This window comes from Manihot esculenta, chromosome 9, assembly GCF_001659605.2.
Source record: "Manihot esculenta cultivar AM560-2 chromosome 9, M.esculenta_v8, whole genome shotgun sequence".
Classification (NCBI taxonomy): domain Eukaryota; kingdom Viridiplantae; phylum Streptophyta; class Magnoliopsida; order Malpighiales; family Euphorbiaceae; genus Manihot; species Manihot esculenta.
The window spans coordinates 27,799,454-27,810,004 of NC_035169.2; the positions used below are offsets into that span (position 1 = coordinate 27,799,454).

General features: G+C 41.6%; 1 pseudogene; it reads right to left on the minus strand.

Moving 5' to 3' along the window:
• Nucleotides 1-2,585: 2,585 nt before the first annotated feature.
• On the minus strand, nucleotides 2,586-3,294 carry LOC110623280 (annotated as a pseudogene).
• Nucleotides 3,295-10,551: the final 7,257 nt, after the last annotated feature.

Sequence of the window (10,551 nt, forward strand, 5' to 3'; positions counted from 1 at the left end):
CTTTCATTGAATTAATCTCATATTGATTTTCTCACTTAAATCTAATTACTTTACTTCTTTTAATTGGTTTAGGTTAATTCTCATTTAAGTAATTACTTTACTTCTTTTAATTAGTTTAGGATAAACCCTACTTGCCACTATCGCAATTTAGTTTCATTTAGAAAAGTAGAAATTTATTTTTGGTGGTCTCGACACCTACTAAATCTTAGCGCCATTGCTAAGATATAGTTTTAATTATTTTAGTAATTCTTTTGAATGGCACATTCTAATCCTTTGGGTAGACTCAACTTCAAACAAGGAATTGAGAAAATTGTGAGGAGGTTGAGAAAAGAGATCAAAACTAGATACAAATATGTTTCATCCTCCAAGACTAATAAAGAGGCATTGGTTGCTGTCGATGGACAAATCATGGGCACATAAGAAACAATATCTGACCCAAACAATTCTTCTAATGATATTGATTTGAGAAAAATATGGCTAATAAGCAAGTAATCAATGATGTCAACAATGTTGTTGATTCCCAACCACTTTGTATCAACTATCAAAAACTAAATGCAACACTTAAGCTAAAGTCATGATTGATTTATCTACTCCTTATCTTTTTAAGGATGTGAAATGGAAGATCCTTATAGGTGCGTGAGTTCTATATTGTATGTTCCAATATGAGACATAATGAGTTTTCGAAGAACATATTAAGTTGAGGGCCTTTCATTTCTCATTAGTTGATCTCATCTTAGAACATATTAAGTTGAGGGCCTTTCATTTCTCATTAGTTGATCTCATATTGATTTCCTCACTTAAATCTAATTACTTTACTTCTTTTAATTGGTTTAGGTTAATTCTCATTGAAGTAATTACTTTACTTCTTTTAATTGGTTTAGGATAAACCCTGCTCACCACTATCGCAATTTACTTTGATTTAGAAAAGTAGAAATTTATTTTTGGTGGCCTCGACACTGTAATACCCGGCTAGATTCCGGCATCGAAATCCCTACCTTCCGGTGGAAATCTCCGTTGGAATCTGGAATTTTGATGATGTCAGAGTCTTCTAGAGGGGTAAAATGTGTTTCTAAAATGTTTTCATATGATTTCATGGTTTTAAATGAAAAAGGAATTGAGTTTTGAAAAGAAAAGACCAAGGAGGCTTTTGCCAGGTTCGGCCGCCGAAAGTCAAGTTCGGCCGCCGAACATGGGAAGACTTAGGGAGCGCTTTTGGCCTCCGAAAGTCTTGTTTGAATGAACCAAGGTTTGGCCGTCGAACCTCAAGTTCGGCCGCCGAACATGCATGTGTTTAGGGGGCACGTTAGGCTGCCGAAAGTGGTTCAGCAGGCCACCTATAAAGAGCCCTCAGATCAGAAATGGGCGAGTTTTCTCCCCATTCTCGAGCTCAGGTGAGTCTTGGCCCTCCTTTGGTCGTTTTCATGTTTTTCTCTACCCATCCCTCAAGTTTTTCATGAGATCTACTTTTGTTTAGAAGTTTTGAAGCTTAAAAGGGAGTTTTAGAAGTTTGGAGGCTTTTGGAGCTTGGATCCTCCACACCTCCGAGTTAGAGATCGCACCACCTCTCGATCTTCAAGAGGTAAGTGTAGATCCTTGCTCCCCTACTGTTTTAATGAAGTTTAAGTGAGTTTTAAGAGGTTTTGATGGTTGAGTATAGGTAGATATGCATATTAGGATTTATGTGGGTTTTATGCCCAATGTATGTTTATTTGATGTTATGTTGCAGGTTTAAGCTAGTTTATGCATGTGGGAGAGTGTATGCATGATTGGGAAAGAGTAAGTGAGGTTATGGGTTGTTTTGATGGTTTTGGCCTATGTGGGTCATAAGCTATCTAGGTATGCTTTTGATGTTGTTTTTGGAGTTTAATCAAGTTGTTAAGCTCTTTTGTGCATGGTTAAGGGCTTATGCATGCTTTAGAGAGGTTGGGTGCTTGTTTTGGGGTGTTAGGAAGGTTTGGGAGGCTTGAATGCATGAGAAGCTAAGTTCTGCCCTCCTGGGAAGAACTCAGGTTCGGCCGCCGAAGGTAGTTTCGGCCGCCGAACCTGCCTATGTATGCATGGATTGGCCGCCTAACCTTGCCCCTGAAAGTTGAGTTTGGCTTGAAAGCAGACTTTCGGCCGCTGAAGGTAATGTTCGGCCGCCGAAAGTGCCTGACTTTTGTCTCTGGAGAGGGACTTTCGGCCGCCGAAGGTGCCGCCGAAAGTGCCCGAGTTTCGTCTCTAGAGAGAGGGTTCGGCCGCCGAAGGTGCCGCCGAAAGTGCCCTGTCCAGCCTTTTCATGGTTGTTTTCTATGCATGTTTAAGGGATATTTTAGGGGGTTTTTGGGGAGTTGTTTATGAGTTATTTAGAGTATGTTTGGCACCTCATTGGAGTCCACCTGTGTAGGATCGGACCCGAGGAACCGAGGTGTTTAGCAGTGTCAGCCGTTGCAGAGTCGGTCCAGAGCTAGTCAAAGGGGAGTGGATGTGAGAATTTAGGTGTTCCATGGTATATGTTAATTTGTGTTATTTATTGGACTCTCTAGGATGTGAGAAACTCAATCATTTTTAGAGATTAGCCAAAAGATTTTTGTCCAGTGTTCTATTTAGCAACAAGTAGAGCTATAATTCCCTCGAGAGAGACATGCATGGTTATTGAGAGCTTTGTAGCATACAGTAGTAACTTGTTCGATGACCCTAAAACGGTTGTTAAGGTCATGAGGTCCACTAACCAGGACCTCAAACTCCATAATAAGGACCAACCGATTCTCCTATTAGATTATGGTATATCTAGCCAACCCATTTGTATTCTCATTGATGGCATGTTGAGATAGCTCATTGGGGCCAATCTTACCCCAATCTTGAGCACAACACTCCATTTGGTAAAGTGAGCACCAGCTTGATAATACTTTTTGAATTGTTATGCATGGTATCATCAAAACCAGGAGTTTTAGTCTCACTAGGAGTTATAGCAAGCTCAACGGTACCTTTACCAACTTTAATATCGAGGAGGACACTACATTCCTTGAAAATTTCAACAAAGGGCTTGCTTGATTTAGACTTTTTGTACATGGTTTCTTCAAATAGAATTACACCACTGAGTTTTTCGAAGGCACCAGGGTGTTAAATGGTAACTTGTTAAGAACCCTTTTTTTTTTCATCAACATTCTCGACGTTGATGCTTGTTAGACATTTGCCAATAGTTTCATTAGAGTCATGAGACTCATTAGTAACAAGGATAGACTTTCTAGAGGTGCTGATATAGGGATCACTGACAATTCGTTCCTCGATGTATTTGCCCTTAAAACAAGACATGGTTGAACCGTAAATACTATGAGAGAATTCTAGAAAAAGGATTTTTCAAAGATGGAGAAAGTGAGGAGTGGTAGGTTTTTTCCACTTATTGAGTTGAATTCTTATAATAAAGACATTGCAGTTAAGTTACACTCAAATATTTTCCACACATTAATTTTGTATTTAAATGTAAGTTTTTTTTTTTTTTTTACTATAGGTTCTAATTGGCTATGCTTTTACTATAAGGATGTATTAGGTGGCAATAAGCAGATAGCACAAATATGTGATGATATATTAGCCTAATTAGATTATAAATAAAATTTATAGTTATATTTATCAAAAAGGAATAATAACAATTGTATGAATAATCCAAAATTTTCACATAGTTGAACATCAAGTCATGAAAAATAAAGGCCATATATCATTCATATATCCTTGGTTAACTCAAAGTCCAGTAAATTCTTCAATAGAGTTAATTTTGAGCTCGAGACTTATAAGAAATTATTAAAATTGAGATAAAATGATATGTAAATGGAACTTTTTACGAGAACATGAAAAGTGTATATGATTTATATGCCATATATTATTTTAGAATTGATTTTGTTTTCAATTGACTAGATGATATTAGACAAAGTGATTTCAATAAATTGTTGTATGTCAATAGCATATTTTTTTTTGAAGTTTTGATTGTGGAGATTCATCAAATTGGTTGCTTGAAGGAAAATATTTGTTGGTCCCACATTATCATGATCCGACCTGAGCCGGCATAAGGCCCCCAAAACCCGTACTAAGCCTCAAATCACATCACCCAAACTTTTGCTTACGTGCCTTAACATCTCTACAGTCCGATAAAATAGTAAAATCCCTTTGAAAATTCTACCAATATTCTCTAGAGTTCTCAATAATGAGACCTTATTATAACAATTGATTTTACTCAATTATATCCTACCTAAAATATTTAATAATGTATCAACCTAAATATTGACATTATGGTAAGATGACAATTTTGAGTTCGAGATTACCAAAGCCAATTCTGACACCTAATATTGACCTATTTTGGAGGTCAGTCCTGGAGTCCATATGTTCGGACTAAAATTGCAGTCTTGGGTGCCAGTAGAATTTCTTCAAAATGAAGGTACCTACATGAAACCTGTAACGACCTGGAAACCGGACCGCTACCGGCACTAGGATTCAGATCGACCTAAGGTCGCCGGAACCCGTGGCAAGCATATTATACATCCTATACACCTGATAAAATCCAATACATGATCACAAAAATATAAACATAACATAAACCAAGGTTCAACTTGTGCATGTATCATAAACTGATAACATAAAACCCATACTAGAGCCCTCATCAAATGCTCCAGTATGGTCAACATACATGTCTCACTTGGTTCAAACATAACTTATACATAAAACTTTTACGTAAGGATCATATTAACAGGGATTACAAAGGTAAAAACACTAGGGCAAAGCACAATTCTAATCCACAAAAATAATACATGTCCACACTAAACTATTACATAAACTGTACCAACAACCTTGACGACTTCCCGATCTATCTTTGATCCTGCAAACCTGGGGTTAGGGGAAAGGGATAAACTACAAGAGCCTAGTGAGCAGAATAGTAAAAACAGTTTAATAAACTTATGCTCACATAAAATGTGTCACAGCACAAACAATTCACATCAATATGGACTTATCACCAGTAACCCTCTACATAATCCAATGTGTCCGGCCCTCGACAGAACTCCTCAGGACTTTCACTTAACATAACATAACATATCCAAAAGTGTCAGGGGCGTAGAATGGGCAAATCCTGGTCTTTCCCTTACATCGTGCCAGGGGCGTAGAATGGGCAAGCCCTGATATTTCCGTATCATATCATATCATATCATCTCGAGGGGTAGTGGGTCATCCAATATCCATCCACATCAACAGGAAATTATGCAATGCATCATATTCATGAGTTCTAATGCAAATACCCTAATACATAAACATGGCATTCGTGATGCATGAGCATGCTTAAAAGTTTAGTTACTTTAAAAATATAGTTTAGTTCTACTCACCTCTGGCTGACGCTTTACTAACACTGGAGCAGTTGTCTCACTGCTGACTTCTACGGTCTCCCAAGTCCGATCCTACACAGATGGACTCAAATGAGGGACCAAACATAACTCTAAACATCTCCCTAAAACATACCAAATCATGTGTAAGAAATAAGCAAACGAAGGCTGGGCAGGGGATATTCGATGGCAGGTTCGGCGGCCAAAGGTCCCTACAGATCCGAAAGTCACTAACTTTCGGGAGCAGGTTCGGCGGCCGAAAGCCCTTCATAGATTCGAAAGTCACTAACCTTCAGGGGCAGGTTCGGCGGCCTAAACTCCCTCCTAGATCCGGAAGTGCATTCTTTTGGGGGTAGGTTAGGCGGCCAAAGGCTGCCTCCACAAGCAGGTTCGGCGGCCGAACCTTGCTTCAGCGGCCGAACCTTGCTTCAGCGGCCGAACCTGGGTTCTCCGGAATGGCAGAACCCGATTCTGCCTCAAGCCCACAGCCACCAAAGCTTTCAATCTTCACACCCAACTTCTCAAAAACATGCATATACACTCATTCAAGCATAAGAGGCATAAAACTAGCCTAAACCCCAACAAACATCCACAAAAACAACACAAGAGCAAACTTTTAGTATAAACTCTAGCCCATATCCTAAAACTTTAGATCTACCCATTCATGCATTATAAACCCTAAAACCTCTTTAAAACTTACTTAAAATATAGGAAAAGGCAAGGATCTACACTTACCTCTTGGAGATCTAAGGTAGATGAGATCCAAACTTGGAGATAGGGAAAAACAGTATCCGGAGGTCTTCAAGCTTTAAAAACTTTGGTTTAAACTTAGATCTTCAAAAGTAAGAGAAAACTCATGAATTTTCTGAGAGATTTGAAGGAAAAACAACAAGAACATCCAAGGGTGGCGAGGACTCACCTTTGCCCGAAAATGGAGAGAAAAACTCTCACATTTTTGGGTTTAAGGCCTCTTATAGGTGGCTGGATAAGCCACCTTCGGGGGCCGAAAGGAAAGGTCCTGCGATAGCACCACCTTCGGCGGCCGAACCTGGGTTTTCCCTCAAAACTCTTTTATTTCATTTTTCAAAACAAAACTTCAAATTTATTTTAAGAAAAACCTTATTTTTACCCTTTTAAGGGATTTCAACCTCGAGATTCTAGATTCCAATGGACATTTCATCGAAAAGTTAGAATTTCGATGCCGGAGTTTAGTCGGGTGTTACAAAACCCATAATACCACGAATAAGAAAAGAATGAGATGTACCAGGGTCCATTAAAGCATACACATCTGAACAACCAATGATGAGATTATCTGACACCACAGTGTTGGATGTGTTCACCTCCTGCTGTGTCATCGTGAAGATCCGAGCTGGAGCTGATGGATTGTAACGACCCGAAAATCGGACCGCTACCGGTGCTAGGATCCAGATCGGCTTAAGGCCGCTGGGACCCGTAGCAAGCCTGACATATATCCTGTAAACCTGTATAATCCCATACATGATCAACAACATACATAAAAATTTAAAAAAAACTTTTCTTTTCATTCATACACCATACTCAACCTATGCATGCACTATACATAACATAAACGTACATTGATCCCTCTGTGGGATCTTATCAATACCCCAAGGGGTGGCATAAACTGCGTTGAGTTGGTTTACATAAATACCATAAAACATCTAAGATCATGTATTAAAAGGGATAACAACATTCTATGGTCAAGCACACCTATGACATCCATAAACATCATCTCATTACATATCTATACTGTACTTTTATATTACATCATAAACATTTATCATGTCCACACTAGCTATTACATAACCAAGACTTTGTTACTCTATCCGGACTCCTGCTCTATTCTGTATCTGCAAGCCTAGGGGTAAAGGGAGAGGGGTGAGCCAAAAGCCCAGTGAGTAGAACTATAAAAAAAAACATATTAACACTATGCTCCAATAAAATGCATCATAACATAAACATTTCAAATAAGGGTTGGGTGAACTTGTCACCAACTAGTCCCAGCTATCTTTGTGCCAGGCCGTAGCATGGGGTCCTGGTCTTCCTGTCATATCATACATTACTTACCATTGCCCCAGGGCCTCCTCTGGGCTCCTGGTCTTCGAGTCCCATATCCGTGCCAAGCCGTAGAATGGGGTCCTGGTCTTTCCTATCTCTGTGCCAGGCCATAGAATGGGGTCCTGGTCTTCCTGTCAGGGACTAATTGGGTCATCTAATATTCACCCACATCAACAACAAAGGATGCAATGCGGCATATTCGTGAAATCTAATGCAATCATCCTATTGCATAATCATGATGCATGAAACATGATAAAAACATTTAATTTCTCAATTTAAAAGATCTAGTTTAGTTCCACTCACCTCTGGCTGACTCTGACAAAACCGAAGCAGCTGAACTCACTGCTGGGGCCCTCGGTTCCTCGGGTCCAAACCTACACAGGTGGACTCAAATGAGGGACCAAACATACTAGAACATAACTATAAACTACTCCCCAAAAATCCTCTAAAACATCATGAAACAATCATGCAAAAACATGTAAAGGAGGGCTGAACAGGGCACTTTTGGCGGCAGGTTCGGCGGCCGAAAGTCCCTCCAGAGCCGAAAGTCAGGCAGGTTCGGCGGCACCTTCGGCGGCCGAAACTCCCAGACAGAAGCGAAACTCATGCATGTTCGGCGGCACTTTCGGCGGCCGAAACTCCCAGACAGAGACGAAAGTCTCCTTTCGGGGGCAGGCTTCGGCAGCCGAAAGGCTTGCCTCCCCAGCCATGTTCGGCGGCCGAAAGTCCTTCGGCTGCCGAACCTGGTTTCTGCCAAAGGGCAGAAACTTGGCTCCTCTTGCCTCCAATGCCTCCCAAACCTTCCAACATGCATCAAACCTATTCTACAACACACATACACAAGCATACATGTTCCTAGGGGCCTCAAACCATCATAAACCCCATATACAACACATCAAGCATCCACATTGTTCATGAACACACATTAAACCCATAAACTCCAAAAATATATCCATAGCCTATCATGCATGTCTAACCCATAGATCTACTTAAAACATGCAATGAGCTTAAGATCGGCTCTTACCTCTTGAAGATAGAGAGAGAGACGACCTAAACTCGGAGGTGGGAGAGATTGGGTTCTTGAACCTCCAAGCTCCAAAACTTTGCTCAAAAGCTCAAAATCTTCAAAATAAAGTTGAAACTAATGAAAATCTTGAAAGATCTAGAGGAAGAACATCAAAGATAGGTGAGGGACAGCAGAGAGCTCACCTTGGCCGAAAATGGGGAGAAAAGCTCGCCCATTTCGGCTAAGGGACCCCTTTATAGTGGCTGGCCAGGCCACGTTCGGGAGCCGAAAGTGCCTCCGCATGCATGCCATGTTCGGCGGCCGAATTTGAGGTTCGGCAGCCGAACCTGGACTTCTCTCTCTTATGCCTTCGAGGGCCTAAAGCACTCCCGAAGTGCATGCATGTTCAGCGGCCGAACTTAGGGTTCGGCGGCCGAACCTGAGTTTTCCTCCAATGCTATCTTCATGCAAAAACTCATTTTCTTTCATGCTTAAAACACAAAAACATATTAAAACATTTTATAAAAACATGGTTCTACCCTTCTAGAGGTCTCCGACACCCGAGATTCCACCGGATGGTAGGAATTCCGATACCGGAGTCTAGCCGGGTATTACATTCTCCCCCCCTTAAGAACATTCGTCCCGAATGTTCCTCAACTAGCACATGCAAGACATACAACATATCATACACATAAAACACATGAAACATAAAAGAAACTAACCTTAGAAAAGATAAGGGTATTGCTGGAGCATGGACTCCCGTGTCTCCCAGGTGCATTCTTCCAGATTGTGGTGGTTCCAAAGGACTTTCACCATCGGGATTTCCTTGTTCCTTAGCTTTCTGATCTGGGTGTCTAGGATCCGTATCGGCTGCTCAACATAGGTGAGATCCTCTTGGATCTCCACATCAGGCTCACTAAGAACCTTGCCCGGATCTGACACGAACTTCCTCAACATAGAAACATGGAAAACCGGATGGATTCTTTCCATTGAAGCAGGTAAATCCAGCTTGTACGACACATTTCCAATCTTTTGCAAGATTTCAAAGGGTCCGATGTATCGTGGGGCTAGTTTACCTTTCTTCCCAAAGTGAACCACCCCTTTCATTGGAGACACCTTAAGCAATACCAGATCCCCCTCCTGAAACTCTACTTGCCTTCTGCGGATGTCTGCATAACTCTTCTGTCTGCTTGCAGCAGTCTTGATTCTTTCTCTGATTAAGGGTACCACCCTGCTGGTGATTTCTACTAGCTCAGGCCCTGCCAAGGCCTTTTCTCCAACTTCTTCCCAGCAAACAGGTGATCTGCACTTCCTCCCATACAAAGCTTCATATGGAGCCATCCCGATGCTAGCATGATGGCTGTTATTGTAGGCAAACTCCACCAAAGGTAGATGCTGCCTCCAAGAACCGCCAAAGTCCAGCACACACATTCTTAGCATATCTTCTATGGTCTGGATGGTCCTCTCTGACTGTCCGTTTGTCTGTGGATGGAAAGCAGTGCTAAAATCCAACCTGGTACCCATGGCATCCTGCAGACTCCGCCAAAACCTGGAGGTGAACTGGGGTCCTCTATCGGACACTATTGAAACAGGAACCCCATGCAGCCTGACAATCTCATCAACATACACCTGCGCCAACTTGTCCACAGAATAGCCACTCCTGACAGGGATGAAGTGAGCAGATTTGGTGAGTCTGTCCACAATCACCCATATGGAGTCCAATCTGTTGGACGTTGCCGGTAACCCCACTACAAAGTCCATAGCTATATTCTCCCATTTCCACTATGGAATAGGTAGTGGGTTAAGCATTCCAGCCGGCTTCTGATGTTCCAGCTTCACCCTCTGACACACTTCGCAGGCTGACACAAACTGTGCCACTTCTCTCTTCATAGCTGGCCACCAATAAACCTTCTTCAAATCTTGATACATCTTGGTGGCTCCGGGGTGAATGTTGTATCTTGCATTATGAGCCTCCCTCATTGTAACGACCCGAAAACCGGTACCTCTCTGTAACGGCCCGAACCGCTCGGCACTAGGATCCAGATCGGCTTAAGGCCGCCGGGACCCATAGTAAGCCTAAACTGAACTCCAAATATCCCATACATGATCCGACTCGACTACAAGCTG